The sequence below is a fragment of the Otolemur garnettii genome, unplaced genomic scaffold (genome assembly GCF_000181295.1).
Source record: "Otolemur garnettii isolate 467f Iridium unplaced genomic scaffold, OtoGar3 scaffold00028, whole genome shotgun sequence".
Lineage (NCBI taxonomy): Eukaryota > Metazoa > Chordata > Mammalia > Primates > Galagidae > Otolemur > Otolemur garnettii.
Window position 1 is genome coordinate 883,667 of NW_003852423.1, and position 23,647 is coordinate 907,313.

General features: G+C 35.7%; 1 protein-coding gene and 1 non-coding gene across 6 annotated transcripts in view; one reads left to right on the forward strand and one right to left on the reverse strand.

The window, feature by feature from the left end:
* Nucleotides 1–23,647, forward strand: part of HDAC9 (histone deacetylase 9) — a 906,973-nt gene that overhangs the window by 95,165 nt on the left and 788,161 nt on the right. The window lies entirely within an intron of this gene.
* Nucleotides 10,279–10,402, reverse strand: LOC111724922. Its single transcript, XR_002773130.1, has one exon. It is a non-coding gene; the product is annotated as a U6atac minor spliceosomal RNA (small nuclear RNA).

Genomic DNA, 23,647 nt, shown 5'->3' on the forward strand with positions numbered 1-23,647 from the left:
CACCACCTCAATTATTCTGACTTAATTCAGTTTACATGAGGCTTAGTTATGAGTCTTCATTATATCTCCAATGTGATTACAATGTGCAACCAATGTTAAGAACCACCATTAAAGGAAGGATCAGAAAAATACAAAAGAACAGGAAAAAGTAAATAAATATAAAATCTGTGTCCTCTAGGAGATAACACATATCCTTTATAAAAGAGAAAATATTGTCTAATTAGCTATGAAAACTCAACTTTTAGTTCTATTTTGAAAGAAGACAAATTAATCTCATTTAAATATTGTCACAAGGATAGGTGGGAGTACATGTTTATGTTTCTAAAAAGCCTTCTTACTATGTGTATTTTCTTATGTTCAAGATTATTAAATCTCAACTATGGGCCTACTTTCCTCCCCCTTCATTATTCCAGTTTATGAATTGAAACTGTAAGTTACAAATGAATAATTTAAAATCAGTGGGATGAGTGGGAAATTTGCAGTCAATGAAAAATTCAATTATTATCTTGGGCATTTTTGTCCATCAGGAAAACATGATTATATCATTTTTACCAAAGTGATATTTGGTCACCTTGTGTAAGATAGCTTGATCATTGTGTACTTAGGTGGTTTTTTCTGTAAAACAGGGATATCGCACATAGTTGAATAGCAGTTACCATTTATTGAGTGTTCATTATACTTCTGGTTTTAAGTGGACTAAATTGTTTTCTAATGTGATATCTCATTTAATCGAGTAAAAACCCTGAGGAATAAGTGCTATTTTTTAAAATCCTATTTTTTTTTTTTTTTGAGACCTGGTCTCACTCTGTCACCCAGGTTGGGGTGCAGAAGCATGATCAAAGTTCCCTGCAGCCTTGAACTCCTGAGTTCAAGTATCTTCCTGCCTCAGTACCCTGAGTAGCTGGGACTACAGGCAAATGCCACCATGCACAGCTAGTTTATAAAATTTTTGTAGAGGCAGGGGCTACTGTCTTGTCCAGGCTGGTCTTAAATACCTGGTCACAAGTAATCCTCCTGCCTTGGCCACTCAAAGCACTGGGATTACAGCTGTGATCCACATACCCAGTTTAAAACCCTATTTTAAAGACAAGAAACCAAATTGCAGAGACCTGTCTAAGGTAAACATGTCTAAGGTTTTATATATAGTTAGAGATAGGCTAGGATGTGAATTCAAGTAGTCCAACACCATGGCCAGTAGTAAAAAGGTAACAGTAACCTTTTTATGAAGACAGTTTTTTTTCTGTTTATCCAACTGGTTAAGACTAGAAGTTAAAACTTGTACCTTATTTGTAGGGAAGCTTTCCAAAAAGACAATTTTGATAGTTCCCAACTGAACAACAGATTTTTTCATTGAAACTAACAAGGAACAGGTGCGCTGCTAATGAACAACTTTACACCACTCTTCACTCCCAAATCTTAGGGAAAACTTTGGATTGGAGGAAGATACAAGAGAAGTCCTCTGAATTAATTTGAATTGGCTTGATGAGTGTTGGTAGAGGGAAGCTCTGCAAACTTGAGGTCAGAAGACCTTAACTAAAGTTTTGCCTTAGAAGTTGCTCTACTTTCTGAATCTCAATTTTGTCATTTTATTTTATTTTTTGAGACAGAGTTTCACTTTGTCACCCTCTATAGAGTGCTGTAGCTTCATAGCTCACAGCAACCTCACACTCTCAGGCCTCCCAAGTAGCTGGGATTATAGGTATGCACCACACACCAGGCTATTTTTAGAGACAGGGTCTCCCTCTTTTCCAGGCTGGTCTCAGACTCCTGAGATTCAGATGATTGACCTGCCTTGGTCTCCCAGAGTCCTAGGATTACAGGCATGAGCCACCACCCCTGGCCTGGATTTCTCATCTTTAAAATGGAAATGATGATGTAGTAACTGAGTTCCTCACCTCAAGGGGATGAAGATCAAATAGGATAACATATCATAAAAACTCTAAATAAAGCATGTTTTTGTACTCTACACTGTACATTCCTTACAAAAACATGTTTTTGAAAATAAATCAGATTTTTGTTTTCTAGTTGGAAGTCTTTATTCCTTTAAAATGAAGAATAAAGAAAACCCTTTTTATTCACCAATACTACTTGAATTAGAATGCCCTCCTGAAATACTTGGACTTTTACTTAAAACCCTTAGGCATTTAAGCAATCTCCAAGTACACCAATTACTGCCTACTGGGCAAATTCCATAATGACTTGTAATAGCACTTAGCCATTCATTCAACAGATGTATACTGAGTGCCTACTCTGTGTATGGAATGGTTTTATTGGCAATAAAAGCAGGCAAAAATGAAATTGTCTATTAAGCACCTACTATGGACCAAGTGTTAAATATGATGTTATTTAATTTTCACAGTAATCTTGAAATATAGATTTACTAGCATTACTTATAAATGAAGATACCAAGGTTAACAGTGTTTAAAAGACATGTCTAGCACCTCCTAGCAGGGAGATGGTAGAACTGAAATTAAAAGCCTAACTCCTCTTCTGGTAATTGGTTTCACTCTTTACCACTCATTTTAAATTCATTTATTCATACTTCATTCAGTCTAACCCTTTTGACTTTCTTCTTTCTATGCACATCACAGATATTTTCTTAGCCACATGCGTTTAAAATAGAGGCATCAGTTTTGCAGCTCTTACTTTGCTGTCCTCCACATCAAGTCTGTTTGGATTTTCATCAACCTTATCTTCCATTTTTGTTGCCCACCTTTAGCATTCATTACTTCTTGCTACCACTATTATAGTAGGCTTCCAACTTACTTTCTACTTTTACTTTTTCCTGCATTCTGCCTAATCTGTACACTTTTGCCTGGTGAATCTTACTTAAGCACAAGTCTAATTTGTTTTTTCTCAGAAATCTTCCATGGCTTGCTATGGTCTGCAGAAATTGTCAATGCTCACAAGGGTTTCCACTACCCATGGTACAGGGCAAACCACAGTTCCAGCCTTCTCCCTCAGTGTGCTCCTTTCTGTACATAAAATCAAGAGTTTCCCAGGCTTGTCTGGTAGGAAGACCTGGGGCTTATTAACATACAAGTTCCCAGGCTATGCTCGAACCCACTGAACCAGCATCTTCAGTGATTTACAGAGCCTCGTCGGGAGCGGTAACTAGTAGCGCTCTGAAAACGCCACTGTGACCACCCTGGGTCTCTGGCTGACACTATGTGTTGAGGAAGTCTGTCAGCCAGTGCTTCAGCATCCTGACATGATGAATCTCAGTCATACCTGAGCTCTCCCAGCTAACACCCTTTCTCATACATTGCTGGGGTGCAGACTAAATACTGAAGACCCAAAGACACTTTCAGCAAAGTGAATTCTCCAAAGAGGTGGTTTTTCTCACATTTGTGTGAACATGAAGATATTTATATGTGAGCATAATGTGAAATACCTACAGGAGTTATTCTTGTAAATAAATGTTTAGCTAACATATGAACTGTCCCATTTTGAAATTATACACACATATATGTATAATTATGTGTAATTAAATATGTGTAATATGTACACAAATGACTATGGGAATAAGCATACATGTGTTTGGATATTTATGTGTAGGCACACACATACATTCACTTATGATTTCCTTCCCCTCAAATTATACAGATGCTCTTCAACTTAAAATGTGCCATATCCCAACAAACCTATGGTAAAATGAAAAACTGTAAGTCAAAGCATAGTAAGTTGGGGACCATCTATATAGACTAGCTTATAAAAGACCTCCAGTATTATAAGATAAAAACATTAACCATAAAATTATGATACAAGAGGAAAATAATGGTCAGCGAGTAAGATGGAGTACAAGTTTTTCTGTAAAACTTTTTACATTACCATTGAAATGCTATTAAATCATGCAGTGAAATAAAGATCATTGCTTTCCTGTTTTTCTTCTCTTTTTCCTAATTTGCATAGTTAATAATTACTCAGTTTTTAAAGTTACTTGTATTATCACTGTATTTACAGATAATTTTTCTCCTCAGCAACTTGTATTTATCACAGTTCCTTTTAAATATATTATTTTGATGAACCTAAAGTTAAACAAAAATTGCAAAAGAAATAATAGCATATAATTGTTTTGTTTCCAAAGGGTAACAGATCCTTTGGCTGATGTACAAATTAGGCTTGGAAGTAAAGATACATTGTAGTTTAATTGGAAGGTGAGGGAATTATTTTAAAACTCATGGAATATTTAGTTATTCATTCTGAATGTGACCCAGTAATGGTAATGTGAACACTGATTTTTTCGTTCCCTTCTTTTTGCATCCATCCACCCACCTACAATATATTTATTAAATTCCCACTATGTATAGTGCAGGAACAGATGTGTACTCTTAAGCTGCAGCCTTGATATTCACTGGGTAACACTGACTTTCTCAAAGCTAAAGGAAAATAAACTAATCTGTGTCATTATCCTAGGTTGATCTACTTCAATATTAAAGTACTTGGTTTTTAAAAATATTGATTTAATATTTTAAATATGTGTGTGCCTTGTTAAACATTATGATTTTTTTTTTTTACAATAACAATCAAACTGTGTCCAGTTTTAGCTTTATGGTCTCACTGGGTGGAATGTTCTTTTTTTCCCAAGTGAGTCAAGCTAGTCTAGGATATGAGTCTTAAGTCATCCATTGTACCAGCAGCATTCAGGCCTTAGTACAAAGAAGTGTTATCTGTACTCCTATCTTGGGTCTACTGTACTTCTTGGTAGGGAGGGCTATGCTGTACACCTTCGAAGAGGCAGTGAGAGGCTGTTTTTGCTTTGTTTTCTGCTATCCTATTCTGGTGAGAAGAGACTAAGCTTTGAAGCTAAGTAAGTTCACATTTAAAATCCAGTTTCCCTCACTGATCTTAGACAGAAAACCATCTTTAACATTTGTAAATCATGGAGAATGTTCTGTGCTTCCATGATTTCATCCATCGTCAAAAATCTACTTCCTGGGCAGCGCCTATGGCTCAAAGGAGTAGGGCGCTGGCCCCATATGCCAGAGGTGGCTGGTTCAAGCCTAGCCCTGGCCAAAAACTGCAAAAAAAAAAAAAAAAAAATCTACTTCCCTTTCTCTACCAATGTTTATTGAATGTAACTAAGTGATAATATTTCTAGAATTACAGGTATCAAACTAGAGTTGATGCTTGAACAATGCAGTGGTTAGGGATGCTCCCACACCTCTGTGTAGTTGAAAATCTGCATATAACTTTTTAAAAGTTATTTTTTTGAAAAATCTTTTTTTTTTCTTTGAGCAGGGTCTTACTCTGTCACCTAGAGTGAAATGGTGTCATCATAGCTCACTGCAACCTTAAGCTCTTGGGCTCTAGTGATTCTCTTGCCTCAGTCTCCTCAGTAGCTGGGGCTACAGGTGCCTGCCACAACACCAAGCTAATTTTCCAATTTTTTGTATAGGCAGGGTCTCACTCTTGCTTAGGCTAATCTCTAACTTCTGACCTCAAGCAATCTTCCTGCCTTGGCTTCCTAAAGTGCTAGTGACACCAGATTTTTGATACTGGATTACCAGGCTCTTGGTCTTGAGGATTTGATGAATGAATCGACGGACCACAGGATCAACAGTAAGTTAGGTTTTATTCAACAGGTATTACAGCTCTCACAAAGAGCCAAACCTCCTTGTAGAGCAGGAAACAAGTGTTACAGCTCTTACAAAGAGCTAAACTTCCTTGCAGAGCAGAATATAAGTGTTACAGCTCTTACTCTTCTGCTCTCTCTCCCTCAGAGGTCTGTGGCGGTCTACACTTGGGCTCTCTGCTCAGCGGCTTAAATAGGGGCAATTGTCCAATGAGCTTTTGGGTCCTGAAAACAGACCAGTCAGGAGCAGGTTTTGAAGATGGACCAATCAGGGATACACTGGAGGAAGAGGAGGTGCCCATTTGTGTCAGGTCCCTCCTGGAGCCTCTAGTGGGGGAGCAAAGCTCTCCCATTTGCTGATGCTCCAGCCTGCTGGTTCCTCTGCAGTCTGCCACCAAGACAGAGGCAGCAGGTCCTCCAGCCCTGCTCAGCTGAACTGGCTGGGGTGCCACCTGTCTGGTATCACTAGGATTACACTCCCCAGAATGCCTCCACCCAAATGTTAACTAATCATTACTTACTATCAACTGGAAGACTTACTTATAATATAAATAGTAGATTAACATATTTTTTTAGATACTATATATTGTTCTTACAATAAAGCTATAGAGAAGAAATGTTATTAAGAAAATTATAAGGAAGAGAAAATAAATTTACCTTTCATGAAATGGAAGTGAATTATTATAAAGGTCTTCATCCTCATCGTTTTGACAAATAGGCTGAGGAAAGGAGGAAGAGAAGAAAAAGTTGGTCTTGCTGTCTTAGAGGTGGCAGAGGCAGAAAATCTGCATTTAAGTGGACCCTTGCAGTTCAAACCCATGTTCTTCAAGGGTCAGTTGTAATTGTGCTTAATTTTTTACTTGTTGAGTTCCGTTAGTATATTTAACTTCTTAGCACAAGGGCTATAATTTTCATTTTTATAGGGGTCCCAGTAAAATAAATAACTGTTGAACTTAGAATGTGGAATGATAAATCAATTCATGTTCTTATTGTCATCTACCACCACCATTTATCATTCTATTTACCACCCATACACAAAATCCCTCGGTGATTTAGACAAAGAGGCTAAAATAAAAACCTAACAGTATGATCAAAGACTTATAGGAAAAATTGTGTGATATAATCTTCCCTTGAGATTGGGAATGAAACCAAATGAGACCTAAATTCTAGCCCTGCCATTTATTAGCTATTAGCTATGTGGGTGCAGACACATACTTAACTTGACCAAGCTCAGCTCATTCCTCAGAAAATCTTTATAGACCTGATAAGCAGTAGTTGAAATCATATAATAAAACAAAAATATGAAGGTTTTCTGTGTAGTCTTATCACTCTATACTCTAATTTAAATATGTTTACACTGTTTCCAGATTCCTGGAAAATGATTTTAAACTAACCCAGAGAACTCTCTGAATATTATTCTTTGTTTCAAACTATTTCCTTGTGGCAGGAAGTGATAAAAACACATGGCATGGACAGCTAGTGACTGAAGAGGAAGTTCATGGTGTTTGTCTTTCCTCCAGAATTAGAGTTCAGCAATTAAAGATAAAAATGTGACTTGTCATGTTTGTACGAGGGACACAATTACTTGATTGCAAAATTACAGTGAACCTAGTTTTTTGGCATTTGTATTTTGTTGATATTTATGAATTGAGGTGTTTTTAAAATTAAAAAAATTTAGGCTTTACCTTTCATTTTGTAAACTATAATGATTAAAATACCATTAAACTTCTTTTTTGTTTGCCCTGTTGGTTTAGAAACTGAAAGAAGGTTTAAACTAGTACAGCATTTTGAAATCATTGACAAACACAAATTAGCATTCCATGGCAATATTGTATTGCCTTTGAGGAGACATTGTAGGTGATTTTTAAGATATGCGGGGAAGAGGTAAACAAGGCTTTTCCCCAGCTTTGTGCTGAACAGCACACAATTGTGATTGAAAAGTAGTGACTGACTTAAATTCCAATTCATTTGTCACCAGATTCCTGAACTCCCCTGGAAATGAGATGGATGAACTGGGGGTTGTCACAGTAAAAGGCAATTGGATAAGAAAATCTGCAAGTCACAATAGATGCTATTCTAGAAGTTAGAATACAGGTATTTTTATTTTGGGGAGCAGATTCTGTAGTTTGGAAAGAAGAATGCAACTTCTTTCAAATAGCTTTCATTTAATTCAAATCAAGATTTATGTGGTCTGCTACTGCTGAATATCATTCTGACTTCTGATTAGCTGTTAGTCGTGGTTTATGAAGATTCAGATGCACTTTGTTATGAGTAAATTGGAGTTCCTTTGGTAAATGTTTAACTTTTTATTGTGAAACCCCTTGTGCTTACTTATGTTGTCAGTTTGGCATACTCATGCACTGGGGGAAACTCACTGTTAAACCTGGTGAGTGGAAAGGATCATGGGTATTTACTGTAAGAAGAAAGGGAAAGTAAAGATGATGTAGGTTATACCATTTTGTTCAAGAATTAGCTTTGGAAAGGTTATTGAGGAAATAGTATTTGAGAGTGGTAGATATTTTTAGATTGCCTTTAAGTAAAGTAATGATCTTTCGTTTAATGAACTGCAGAGAAATTAGCATTTGGGAAATCAATTTAGTAAGTTGCAATTAAACAATGGAATATAATAGACTATAATACAACACACCAGAGTACACATACTTTGTAAGATTAAGTTAATTTATGAAACTGATATTTGAGTATCAGTTGAGAATCCAATTACATGGATCGTCATATTTCTATATATGGATATCTACACTGTGTTTACCATGAAATCTATTTCTCAATGTGAGTAGCCATTGAAAAAGTTTGAAAGCCACTTGAATTTTTCTCCCATTGTATAGACGAGGAAACTGAAAGACTCTGACTCTCGGGTTATCTGAGTGGGTCTTCCTGACGTGGCTTGTCTATCACCAGGTCTCTCCCTGTTAGCATATGTTTGATGACCTATTCATCTTTTACAATTTTTCCCCCATGCTTAAAAGTTTCTATATTCTTGTGACCTATATCAAGGATGCTGATTCTGGGGGAGATAAGTCTTCACTATGTCTGTGAGCTCCATGTTGGCTATGTAGTTGATACCTACAGGGGGAAAAGAATCTTTATAGCTCTCTCTTAGGTAAAGTCAGTTATTTCCCATAGGTAAAATCAGGTGGAAAGTTGGAACAGTAATCTAACGAATTTCATCAGTAATAGATATAAATAATCTTTATTAGCTTCTACTATTTGTTTCATTTCACTTCAACAAATATTTATTGAGCTTCTACTTTGTGCCAGGTATTCTGCCAGCCACTTATTTCCTTCTTTATGGGGATTGAATGATCTAGACAATTAAATCAATCCCTTCCTTTGCTTGTGGTATATAAGGATATTTACTGAAGTAAGAAGTGTTTTGTTTGTCAAAGATAAAAGAGATGTAGCTCATGCTTTAAAACATAGTACATCACTTTGAAACTCTGTTGTGCTTTATCTAGAAATGTTCCTAGTATCTTGAACTCAACCTTTTCCTCGTTAGGAGGTCCTGCAATGATAAAGTTTACCTGTATTATTTTTCTCTTATCTTTGATTTCGTAACACATTGAATGTTCTCCCTGTTGCTATTTACACAGTGTCAGTTCTGCATCACGAGCTTATGAATGATGTTGTTTTTCTCTGACAACCTGAGAATAAAGGCAACAGGACCAAGGGGACTGACGGTCTGGTTGCCTTGGGAGGTTTTGTCGTACCCACATTATTACTGCTTCTTGTTTGCCTTTCTGGTGGCAGCTCCTAAAGGTGGTGCTCTGTTTTCTGTCTCTCCTTTTTGTTTTTAAGGTGTTTGTGTAAAGCATATTATTCTGTTTTTAGTTTTCTTATTAGTTGAGTACTAGCCACATAACTTATTGACTATAGCAGTTACAGCATCATGGAATAGTCCCCAGATGGCATCATGAGCCTGCTTTTTCTTGATGGCTGTCACTGAAAAGAGCAATACCCATTAGGTGGGTCCAAGCTGAAAGATGGAGATCCATGAGCAGAGCCTCATCTTCTCAGTGGGTTTAGAAAAGCTGTGTTGGGGGTGTGTGTTGTTTTTAATTGGTAATTTTTAAAATCTTTGCTAATTTGATAGATTAAACATAACTTTTTGTAGTCATTTTTAATTAGTGGTTTTGAACATTTTGCCGTATCTTTATAGGATTTCCTTCCGGTTTGAATTTATATTTGTATAGTTTGCTCATTTTTCTTTCAGACTATTCTGTTTTGTCATTTGTTTGTTATTATTCTATAACTGTTATTACTTGCAGTTATTACTTTCTTTTTGAGGTAAAGTCTCACTTTGTTGCCCTGGTAAAGTGCTATGGTGTCATAACTTGCAGCAACCTCAAACTCCTGGACTCTAGTGATTCTCTTGCCTCAGCTTCCCAAGTAGCTGGGACTACAGGCCCCTGCCACAATGCCAGGCTATTTTTAGAGATGGTGGTCTTGCTTTAGCTCAGGTTGGTCTCAAACTTGTGAACTCAGGTGATCTTCCTGCCTCTGCCTCCTAGAGGGCTAGGGTAACAGGCATGAGCCACCATGCCTGGCCTAATTATTACTTCTTGACTGTGGTTAAATTTTTACCATATTAATAGATTTTGAGTACCTTTTAGTGGCATTACTTACATTCGTATTGTGCAGCCATCACCACTGTCCATCTCTAGAACTTTTCTATCATCTCAAACTGGAAAATACCATGGTTAAATGCTACGAAGTAGGGGGAAAAGCCCTAATTCTATGTGTGTTGCACAGGCCTGAGGGCCTCTTCCATTCTTGTCAAGGAGAATGCTAACCTCTCCTTTCATACAACACCAGAAATACTTCTTGATTAACACAGTCCTCTAATGTACCTCTGGATCTAATGCTGCCAAGATTTTTGCTACTTCATTTAAAAGGTATATTTGAGGCCAGGTGGGGTGGCTCATGCCTGTAATCCTAGCCCTCTGGAAGGCCGAGGAGGGTGGATTGCTGGAGGTTAGGAGTTCGAGACCAGCCTGAGCAAGAGTGAGACCCCTGTCTCTAAAAATATCTGGGTGTTGTGGAAGGCAACTATAGTCCCAACTACTTGGGAGGCTGAGGCAAGAGAATTGCTTAAGCCCAAGAGTGTGAGGTTGCTGTGAGTGGTGATGCCACAGTACTGTATGGAGGGTGACAAAGTGAGACTCTGTCTCAAAGAAAACCCAGAAAAAAGGTATATTTATACATTAAATAAATAGGCAAACAGCTATTTTGATATGACCATCTTACATAGGGAGTTCTGATTTTTTTTTTAGTCTTTATAGTTCCTCCACTTTTTATTTAATCTAGTGGTGTTTGATGTTTTTTCTTGCCAAGTGATATTTCCAGCTGTGCATGGAAATTAATTTTCTATTTGAATAGACAATTCCAGGAAATTATCTTTTAAGGTTATAGGAGGCAAAGAAAATGTTGCTTTACATTTTTGTGTGTGAAGTGTTCTTGGCATTATAAGGGAGAGGGGAAGTTGGTTTAAGAGTTCATGTTTGGCAGTTTCATTTTATTTTTAAGTAATGTTATTCAAGTAAAATAAACTATACCATTGGTCACAAAAGTGGTCAATAATAAGAAGTATGTGGCACTGAAAACTTGTTCTCCATCTACAAAATAATTCAAAATGGATCTTCCAGGGACTCTGAAAACTCTTTTGGACAGTAGACCTTTTTGTGTATATGATTCTGTGGAACCTCAAAACCTAAGGCTGAGAATCTTATCCTGAACCTTAGAGGTAAGATATGTGTTGGAACTGAGAGTTTATCAGATTTTAGAAAAGTTGTATAATTTTAAAAATGTATTGGATTTTAAGGACCACTTAAACCTGTACATGAGTATGACAACAAGTCTGATGGCCATTCCAGAAAAAGAGTTCCAAAATTGCTTTGAAGGGTGGACAAGGTGTTGGCATCAGTACATAGCTTCCCAATGGGAGTTCTCTGAAGGTGACCGTAGTGATATTTAGCAGTAAGGCATGTAGCACTTTTTTAGAATGAGTTCATGAACTTGTCAGCTATGTATTATTTTGTCTGTCACATTTAATTGGGTCTGGATGGCTCTGCATCTTAAAGAAATTAAAATTTCTACAACAAAGTTCATATACTAAATCCTAAATGAGATAAATGAAAACAATAAATAGCTTCATGTCTGCGTAGGCCATTTTATCTACTAGATGCATTCAGATGTGTCGCCTATGAGTTTTGTTGTTTAGAATCATGAATAAGGAACAAACAAAATTTTACCTGTGCTTTAGAGGCTGCCACCTCCTTTGGTTACAAGTGGCTTGTCTCTGTGCTCCAGCCACGGCGGCTTCTCCCCAGCCCCACTCAAGTTAAGGCCTTGGCATTTTCACTATGATAGATGTTTTGTTTTGGATTTCTTTACTTATTACTCAATGATTCCTTTGCTGAAATAATCCCTTGTTTTCCAGTCATTTTGTGTCTGAGCTCTGATTCTTTATACTCAGTGTTTGTCATTGTGTGTAAATGTTTCATCTTGCCTGAAACTATATATTAGGTTCTTCATCATCTCTATTCCTTTGCACTGGTCGTTCTCAATACTTGAAATGTCTTTTTCCTTCTTCCTCCTATTAAGTTTATCCCCTAACACACCCTTATACTAGAATAATTTAGTTTCTCCCTTTTTCATATTTCCTACAATGCTTTAGAGCTTTGTGTCTGTCTCTCTTATAGCATGCAGTACATCGCTCCATAATTATTTGAATATTTATCCATTCTGTCCATCAGAATGTAAGTTTACTGAGAGTAGTACCTCTTTGTATACCCATTACCTTGCACAGTGCCTGGCATATCACTGATTCAAAGCTTTTCTTCATAACCTAAAGAGAAAGCATGTATTTGGAGCTAATGGGGAAAGATTAGAGACCAGAGATAGAGGGATGTGCAGTAGAAATAAATTAGAGAACAAGATAAAGTAGTATAGATTAACAGTGGTTTTATGTAGCTTATGTGCACATGGGGATTAGAAAATTAAAAGATTTAGATCAGGTACGGTAGATTTAGATTATATGGCCTATAGTCCTAGCACTCTGTGAGGCCAAAAAATGGAAGATCACTTGGGACGAGGAGTTAAGGATTAGCCTGGGCAGTAAGCAGACACTATTTTTGCAAAAAATTTAATCAAAGGGACACAATTATAAGAGGGACTTTACCTAACAAATGCAATCAGTGTAACCTGGTTCTTTGTGCCCTCAATGAATCCCCAACAATAAAAAAAAAAAGAAAGAAAGAAAGAAAGAAAAGAAAATTATCTAGGTGTGGTGGTGCACACCTGTGGTCCCAGCTGCTTGGAAGGATAAGGCAGGGGGATTGCTTGAGTGCAGGAGTTTGAGGTTGCAGTGAGCCGTAATACTGCCCTCTACCCAGGGCAGCAGAGCTAGACTTCGTCTCAGAAAACTCAAACCAAACAAATAACAACAACAGCAAAAACTCACAGAAAATTAAAAGATTTATATGGTTTTGATAATTGGGAGAATTTCAAGAAGGAGGTGAATTTCTAGGACTTTGATTTCCTTCTGAAAATGAGGAGCTTGGATTAAGAATTTTTAGGATTCCTGCAAGTTCAGAAATTATGGAGAAAAAATATCTATATTCCAAAATTATCCTAAGGTGTAAAAAATGGCCCAGAGTAAATTTGGAAAATAAGTCAAATAGTATAGCAGTTCATTTAAAATTCCATTGCACTAGCCAGGCATGGTGGCTCAAGCTGTTAATCCCAGAACTCTGGGGGACTGAGGCAGGCAGATTGCCTGAGCTCAGGAGTTCAAGACCAGCCTAAGCAAGATCAAGACCCAATCTCTAAAAATAGCTGGGCATTGTGGCAGTCCTGTATAATCCCAGCTACCTGGGAGGCTGAGGCAGGAGGATCACATAAACCCAAAGAGTCTGAGGTTGCTGTGAGCTATGATGCCATGGCACTCTACCAAGGGTGACAAAGTGAGACTCTTAAACAAACAAACAAACAAACAAACAAAAACTATTGCACCTCCTCATACATATATTTCTAGCTCTGTGTTATTAACATCATACAATCTCACAATCTCCATTATTAATTTATGCAAGAATACTTTCTGTTTTGAATAGCACATCTAGGCTATATAGAATGGAAGTTTTGGGAATTTGATCAATATGTGATATTTATTTGGGGGATTTGATCAATATATGATATTTAAATTATAGTCTCTGCCTTTTAAATTTTTTTGTGACTAATTGTACAATTTGAAATATGGTGAATTTTCAGAAATAGTTTGGGAAAAATATAACTCTCTTTAAAATGTATAGTGTCGGCTCAGCGCCTGTGGCTCAAGTGGCTAAGCACCAGCCACATACACCTAAGGTGGCAGGTTCGAATCCAGCCCGGACCTGCCAAACAAAGATGATGGCTGCAACCAAAAAGAATAGCCAGGCATTGTGGTGGGCACCTGTAGTCCCAGCAACTTGGGAGGGTGAGGCAGGAGACTCGCTTGAGCCCAGGAGTTGGAGGTTGCTGTGAGCTATGCCACGGCCCTTTACCCAGGGGGACAGCTTGAGGTTCTGTCTCAAAAATAAAATAAAATAAATAAAATGTATAATGTGTATGCTGATATAATATATTTGACATAGAAAATATTGAACAATTGGGAACTAACCCTAGCCCTAACCCTAATACTAATCCTAACCCTAATCCACAAATTTTAATTCAAAGATATTAAATAAGTAGCATTAAAAGTCAGCATTTTTGTATCAAATAGAACTTACTATGCCCCAGGATATGCATTGTATGTTAGATATTTGCTTGGATAATTGTCTACTTACTTTCTGGTATGCACAACACTCTCCTTCTGAATGCTTACCCAATTACCATCTACAATGTACAGCTTCCATTTGAAAATAATCTGTCTTAAACTACCAAGGTGCTAATGTTACTAGTTGTCATGTCTCTTTCATTTGCTTTAAAACTCCCTACTCGAGGACAATTAACAGTTAAGAATTGTGTCAAGGGAATAGTGTCACAGCAGTAATACTTTTGTATGTGTCACAGATACATAATTTTTAGATACAATTCTTTAGATACTATTCTAGAAGGAAAGTTTATTCCAAATAGAGATACTTTGAAATCATTTGCCTTGTTAACTGATCCCAGCTTTCTTCACTTCATGTAAAGTTGAGTAATGTATCCCTAGATTCATTCATGTATGTATATTTTTATACAAGGACTTAGCCATTCACCTATTAGGTCAGATGACCTCTTAGTTCTGTTTGTATTATAAATAGTTTTATACATAGGTAGTTGCATACACAAAGATCTACTTTCACTGTTTGCTCTGTAATCAGATATATAAGAGATTAAAATAATGAGATCTACATATTCAGAATTTAAAAAAGCATGAAAAAAACTTTTGTGGCAACTTTGCTCCATTTATAAGTCACATTAATGACTGCTTTGCTTCTCAGTAATTTTCCATTTGTAGCATTTCATACCTGGATACACAAATGTAATGCAATTGAACAAGAAAACAATTATCTGTCTGGTGGAAATAATGTACTTACCTCATTGAAACAATTGACTTGTTTAAAAATACGCAGAAGTTTTAGTTCGGCTCAGATGGCGGTTACCTGTAATTTGTAATGAATTTCCAGGAAGAATTAAAATCCTCTGCTGTAATTTAATCAGCAACTGAATCTACTGGTTGTGAATGATAAATTTCGTGCATATTTCCCTTCTCATACACATCTCTACTTGGAGCCATTTTGGAATTGAGAGGGTTTTTTCAATAATCTATGAGATTTTGTCTAGTTTCCTGGAAAACTTCACTAAAAGACTGTATCTTCCAGTGAAAGCTTCATGCTGACTTGCGGGTTCTGTGTCAGTGGAAGCACTTTTTTGGCTTGGGTCAAATGTTTCTTGGCATTTTCTGTGGCATTTGGCCCAACCTATCTATAGAATCATATTGGGTTTCAGCCTTTGCCATAATTCATCTGCAAACTAATATGGGACTTCTTTTGATTTTTGTAGTGGGCTAATATCAATGAGCATTTGGGGGTGCAATATTATTAATATTTTCAAGGACAAACCTCTTTTAAAAATAATACAAAGAGAGACAATTTTACCTTTAGCCTGGCACTTATTTTTCTTGTATCTGCAAAGGTTAGTACCCTATTTTTAATTCCTTATTATAATTTTTTCCCTCTTCACCAGTTTCTAAAGCTACTGAAGATCAACAGCTTTTTCTTATTTCTTGAAGTGTGGTGGCTCTTGCTCTTGGCTGACTTTAGTCTTGTCATGTGGGACTGATGTGGGTTTTCATTTTTTACTTTGAAGGTGCTGCCAAAGCTAGTTAATTATAGTTATAATAACATCATAGAATGCTGGAGCCTGTAGGTGCCCTAGAAATGGTTTGGTACAGCTCTCTTATTTTACACATAAGGGGAGCCAGGCCCAGTTTCTTAGCTCTCACAGGAAGCTATGGCACTGTTAGGCTGTAACTCCTGTCCCTCTTGCAATAGAGGAGGTCTTTGGAAGCTTACCCGATTGATTAAAGATCCACTTTCCATTCTCAGTCTCAGATTTTGTATCTCTAGGTAGTTTTCCTCTTTTTTTTTTTTTTTTCTAAATTTAGCTGCCTGTACATCATATTAATTTGGGAAACCAGCCAAAAATTTAGTTTAAATTGAGATTGGTTGGAATTCAAGATTGTTATATACTACTTCATTCTCCTCGTGTTCTAAGCCATTAAGAAATAAATGCAAGACAGAGATCAAAATAAAAACTTAAACCGAATAATGTTGGATTTTAGAACAGATAATGAACCCAAGGCTGAAGCCAGCTTCTTATGTCTCTTTGAAACCCTGTTGACTTTAGCCACTTATTTATAGCAGTGTGGAAACTACAGGGTCTTGGTCCAACCTCTGTCTGTAGGGCCTGTCCTAAGCAAGGGCTGTCACACTGGCATCTCTGAGAGGCACCAGTAGCCTTCAGGTCCTGCCAAGGGCTCTTGTCTCAGCTCTGGCCAAGTAGAGCAGTCCTGTGCCCACCCATAGAAAGCCATCTCTTTCAGTAGCTCATGTAGTTTGAGTGTCTTTGTGTTTTCTTGATTTAGCATTTCCGTTTCCTACTAGCATTCAGAAACTGATGTTATTTACATTTACTTTCTCTGTGAGATGAACTATTTTCCCATTATCCTCCTAAATAATTGAAAAAGCAAAGGCAGTAAAATCGACTTGGGCAACTAATTATTTATAATTGAGAAAAACAAATGAAGAAGTAGGTAGCTGGCAATGAGATGTGATAGTACCTTAGAAATGTGCTTAGAGTACTTCATAGTGAAGGAAAAGGAAGAACTTTTCTGTTCTCTCTTGACCAGGTCTTTCTTCTGAGACTTTTGAAAAGAGAAAATTTGTAAAAACTTTTTACTCTCTATTTATCATCTTTGTTTAAGCTTTAGACCCCTGCCTATACCCATGGTTAAATTTTAGTACATAGCTTTTCAGCCATATACAGGCAGATTCAAATGATCTTACTTTGCTTATTTTGCTTTTGTTTTTCTGTGGCATTGAATTAAGTAAAATTTCAGATCACAAAACTTTTGGCATTTTTACTTGACTAAGTTAGTTTTCACTATTTCCTTTTTTTTCCAGATATTTTTTCAATGATTATCTTGTTTCTTTACCTTCTACATTAACATTCTTAAAGATATTTACCTATGACAGCCCAAAGAATATTTAAGTTTCCTTTCTATTGAGGGATTTTTTTTTTTTTTCCCCCTTTGGATTTCTTGCTTTGTGGAGCATGTTGCACTTGTGTGCAGACACTCATACTTAATTCAGAGATTAATTAAAAGTAATGTAAAATTTCATTGTTCTCAATGCTCAGACCTTCTCCTTCACTGTCCTTATTCTTGCAAGGCTTCACTTCCTTTTAGTAATATGAAGACCATTTAAATAAAAAGACACTGTATTGCAGAGTAGTAGGTTTAAGATTTTCCTGTGTTAAGATAAAAGATGTTCTAGTGCCATTCATTGAGTTGAAATTATCATTAAGATGAATTGTTTTGGGGGAAGTGTTTTAACTTACTTCTCTTGAATCATCATAATGTTTTTGCTTAGTGGGTATGTCAAGTGTCTGTCCCAGTGGAATCCAGAGATAGCCCACAGGAAAAAGCATGGAAGTTGTCACAGAGTACTTACTGGTGGAGACCATGGAGTCTGCAGCCATTTGCCTGGGTTGGAATTCTGTTCCAAACTGACTTTCTTAATCTGTTTTTTGGTGCCTATCTGTAAAATGGGCACGCTAATTAAGACACCTACCTCAGAAGTTCTTGTGATGATTAAATGAATGAATACACATAAAGCACTTTAGAATAGTGTCTAGAAAAAAATGTGCTTTATGAATGTTAGCTATTGACCAGTCTTCACATTTCTTCTGTTTTTTTTTTTGTTTTTTGTTTTTGTCCTCATATTTCTATTAGGGTGAATGGATCATGGTTCTTCTGTATTGTTCAGTGTTTTTCTCAGTATACTCTTATTTAAGAAAATTGGATTAAAAATATGTTAGCTGACATTTTCCTGGCCTGTATATTTAAAGGTTAACTGTGCATCAAAAGATTGTGAGTCTTAATTTTGAAGAATTAAGACTTTGTATATTAATAAGTAACCTGGGGTCTTTGGTAGTCTGTGTAAAATACGAAGTTCTCAGGCAGTTTATTTTCCACCACCAAACTGTATATATTGTCTTGATTATGGACATTGATTTTGGCACTAAAATTATTTTGTCCAATATTCTTAACTGCTCTGATTAGAAGGGAAATATTGAGGAAGAAATATTCCAGCTATTGACAGATCTTGATAATCATAAAATGATTGGGTATTTTGGAGGAATGTAGGATAATCTAATACCTAGGGGTATAATATCTCAAGTAGAAAATTTTGTAAAATAATGTATTTGTGTGTGTGTTGTGTATATGGGTAGGCCAATTTCATCATGGAAAGAATATTGAAGAAATAGTTTTAAGAGAAGCTAAAAGTTTTACTTTAGTTTGTATAAAAATTAATTTGGCTACATAAATACCAGGAAAATAATTAGAATAACAGATTATGTTGAATGCCTGAAGAAATATGTTTGACAACTTCTAATTTTCTTTCCTCCCACACACCACTTCCTAGTTTGTTTTTGGCACATGAGATATAGCTCAACACAGTGGCTGATCCGGGTAGAGTTTTGCTAACACCTGTGATGGTGGCATAACAAATTTTCCCATTTTGGTTACACTTAATGAAAAATAAAAGTAGAAAGAGCACTGTATTTTTGCAGATAATGTTATACAGATAGGGGACTATGTTGACTTTTCTTTAAACCTATGCATCAACTCTTTTTTTTTTTTTTAAGCTAATGTTAAAGCTTGTGACCAGATGGTGAATGTAAACAAACAAATGCTGATAGTGACCTTACTTTTCCCAGTTAGACACCAGTGGGCTACAATGGGCAGAGGAATGAAGAGGGAGAATTAGGGGTGGCAGGGTGAAAGAAAAAATTAAGTGGTAGGGAAAGTTTTTAAAAAATAATATTTCTTTTTCTGTTTTCTAGCTTCTTGAATGAACTAATTAATTTGTTGGTTTTTAACTTAAAACCAGCTTTAGTTTTTGTTCTCCATGGAGAAAATTCTTTTTTGTAGGCCTTTTGTTTTGTCTTTATGTATTTACTACACTCATTTTCTCATTCACTTTTAGCTTTTTTTCAATTTAAATGCCAGAGCAAACACCACAACCCAGAAATGATAATTTCTCTCAAAGGAATTAATTTTGTTTTTAGCTTTGGCCTCATCTGTGATTCTTCTGTGTATCCCTAATTTTGAACATCTACTATTAATAATTTATGCAATAATAACTATCAGTTTTTTCTCAGTTTTTAATTGGAGTGTGAACAGTGTTATGATCAGAGAGCAACTGTGCCTCAGCACAGCAACTTGGGCCGTTTGTCTGTTTCCTTTAATTTTTAGGTCAGATTCAGTTTCAATTTATAGTGTCCTTTGCATGTATTATACTTTCAGATGACTTTAGGATGTACCTTTAGGAGTGGTTGTTTGATAATCTGTAGTTTACTTATTCCCGTGGTGTTACAACTTCAATTTTCAGTGTTTTCCTATTATAAATAATATCATCACAAAACATTTGTTTTGAATCTTGCCTCTTTTTTCTTAGTGATTTACTCATTTTAGAATTTCTGGTCTAATATTATTAGGTCAAAGTTTTGTGTACTTTTATGGGTCAAAGAATGTGATTTTTTAAAAATTGCCTTTGAAGTGCTGTGTCAAATTGCTTTCTAATGTAAATTGGCAGTGATAATGTGAAGGTTTATCATTTTCACTTTTTTGAGAACCTGGATAGTAATGAATATTGCTTTTACAGAAATTTTTATATTTATTCAATAAATGTAAAATGACACTTCAGTGTTGTTTTTAACTTTTGTTGCTTTGACAGATAAAGTCCTTGAATATTCTTTCTTTTTTATGTATGCTTAGTAGTTTAATTTCTTCTTGTTAATGTCTATGTTATTGACTTATTTTCCTCCAAATTCTGTTTTATTATCATGTTGTTCAATCTCCTCGACGTAACATAGAAATCAACCTCTTATCTCTTGTACTTGACAAATGCATATCTATATTACATTGTGTCTCATTTTACTATGATTGTTGCTTTTCTTAGTATCAGAGACTTAATTGTTATAAAATTTACATCTTTTTCTTTCTTTTATTGACTCATTGTTTAGAAGGTTGCTATTCTATAAAAAAAACTCAACTATATTTTATGCTAATTTTTACGAGCTAAATTATATATTAGTGTATGTGTTTACACACATACATATACACATGGTGATGGAGAGATTAATACTAAAATTATAATACATGTGATAAATTTTGGTCCATTTTTTTCTGATGTTATTTATTAGTTATGCCAGTATCACTTATTAAATGTCTTTCCTTATTCTCCTCCCCAATTATTTTCAGTTTCCTTATTATCATGTTATTACATTCTTACATACAGTATTTTACTGGACCTCATTTTCTTATTCACATATTTACTTCATATTAGACATGGAAAGTACACTATTTAAATTATTAATGTTTTATAATATGCTTTAAAATATATTAGGTTCAAGTCTGTTTTTCAAAAAACATTGAGCTTCTACTACATAAAGGAGAAAGTATGGATATGGAATTTAAAATTACCCAGTTTTCCCATTCCTGGTAATCAGAAGTCTTGCTGGAAAACAGACATGTAAAAATATAATTACACTATGATGTTATAAAACCATAAAGTAGAGGCAAAGAAAGAACTGTGATGGCACAAGGAGAGAGTATATTTTCACTTGTTTATTTTGCTGTAATATATTTTCTGGTTCTAATGAAGCACTATTATAATTTTAATTGCTAATTTGTTATATGTGTAAAATAACTTGAAAGCATTTGATTTCTTCTCATCATGTACTTTTCTCACTCAGGATTATTGTGGTCTCCATTTTTATTTCCCAGTTAGGTTGTGTAGTTTTCTTTAATGTGGAATCCTTACTAAAAAGTTTTTAAGTTAAACATGTGCATGTTATGAATGTTATTTGTGACAGTCTACAAGTAACTTTATATTTGCCTTATTTCTTTTAAAAAAGCCTTTATTTTGAGTTTACCATATGCAGGAAAAATTAGAGGACATACTTCTTTATCTTTCTTCTTTGAGTGTGGAGGCTCAAACATTCATTGGAAATACCTGTGGGATTCAATAAGATTTACTGCATATAGACACAAATGTAGAAGTATCATTGAGGTTATTTTTGGAATAGTAGTTTTTCAATAGTTAAATTTTTGAAAAGTTAATTTTCTTTTCTTTCTTTCTTTCTTTCTTTTTCTTTTTCTTTCTTTTTTTTTTTTTTTGAGACAGAGCCTCAAGCTGTCGCTCTGGGTAGAGTGCTAGGGCATCACAGCTCACAGCAATCTCCCAACTCCTGGGCTCAAGCGAGTCTCTTCCCTCTGCCTCCCAAGTAGCTAGGACTACAGGCGCCTGCCACAATGCCTGGCTATTTTTTGGTTGTAGCCATCATTGTTGTTTGGCGGGCCCAGGCTGGATTTGAACCCGCCAGCTCAGGTGTATGTGGCTGGCGCCTTAGCCACTTGAGCCACAGGTGCCAAGCCAGAAAAGTTAATTTTTAAAACCAATGATTGGCCAATGGGAAATTTGTATGCCAAGAAAGCCATATTTTTATGAGAACCTGATTGGAATTATGAAAAACAATCTGTGTTTTATAGTTAGGGAAACTTATGACTGATCATTTTTGACATGTGAATTACAGTTTCTATCATTGCAGCTGTTAATTGGTGAAAAGAGGGGATAAAAGGTGTTAAGGAGTTTTGACAAACAGAACTTAAACACATCAGATAGTAAGCTAGAATTCTGTAAACCTGACAATTTAAATGCAGAAGCAAATTTATTTCAGTTTTCTAAGTTGTGTTTATTGAGAAGTATTTCTGGGTTTAAAAATGAGGTCAGGAGTACGTAGAAATTCAGTGATGTAAACAAATCCCAATGGAAGACCGTCTCTGGAATTTCTCTTTTGTGTATTTCTTTTATATATGAGAATACCTCTTTTGGCCAGGATCTCATTATAAATAAGAAATAGTGGGTATGGGGGGGAATGATTATACTCAGAGAAACTCCTTAAATTTCAGCCTTTCAATTACTTGAATATTTTTGTGTTACAGGAGGTGAAAGAATAATGAGGAGGTTGTTTCCTATGTGAATCATAAGAAAATGTGAACATTCACAGGATCATTGACTTATATAAAGGGACGGCTTTTAAAAAATTCTTTTTGGAGAGGTACATAATGTTTTTTGGGGACAGACTGAAATTGTTTTGGTAATCCAGGTTCCAAGTTTTCAGAATAAGTTCAAGTGTAGGAAGAGGGAGTGGCAGCAATTTGATAATAAATTTAGTCTAAGTATTTATCTTATGTAATTTATGCATTGCCTCATTGAAAAAATGGTTTGAGATACCGTATTTAACTTAATGATCAGAAAATGTGTATAAAAGAAAAGGTACATTATTAGGAAAAATATAAATAAGTAGGAGGTATTAACTAGAAAAAAGAAAATAAGTATGTTAAGGTTCACATGGTTTTGCTTGATTTGTCTTTTATTTTAATCTTGAGCTTTTTAGTAGCCAGAGTACTAACACATAGATCAATAGAGATAGATGTCCTATCTCCTCCTACACTTACACACACACACTTACAATTATTTGTTTAATTTATTATTAGATATTTATGTTACTTAAAAAAAGAAAAATTATGTTCATATTTCTTAGGAGCAGCACAGCTCTGTGAGTCCCTTAATTTCTAAAATAAATTTCTGGTACAGACCTTCATACTTTTGTTGAGTGTGTACCAAGTGATGTGTTTAGTAGTACTGTGAAGTGATTCCTTTTAAAAGAACTGGCTTATCTATGAGTGATTTCAGATCAGCAGTACCTAATTTAATAGTGAAGGGATTAGAAGTGTTTGGGAAAGGAGCAAACATGAAGTAGACACAAGTTACTGACTCCTGTTTGAGACTCAACTTCAAATCACCCAGGCTGGAGTGCAGTGACAGTCATAGCTCACTGCAGTCCTGAACTCATGGGCTCAAGTGATCCTCCTACCTCAGCCTCTCCAGTATGTGGGATTACAGGGAAAAGCCACTGCACTTGGCCAAATGTTTCTTATTAGTTACACAGATTAACACCTTTTACAGTTTTTCTCTTAACATCTAGCTTCCCCTTCTAGCCCAACATCAAGGAGTTACTTTTGTAACTCCTTCAGTCTGAAACCAGTTTTATTTATGGGGTGTATGTAGCCATTTGTATCCAAAATGTCTTAAGAGTATCTGTTCTAAATTGTAAACAAAGGGATCACTGACAGGATAGGCAGTAATCCCCAATTTTTTGGCACCAAGGACTGGCTTCATGGAAGACAATTTTTCCACAGAGGGAGAGTAGAAGGGGGAATTAGATTCTCCTAAGTAGCATGCA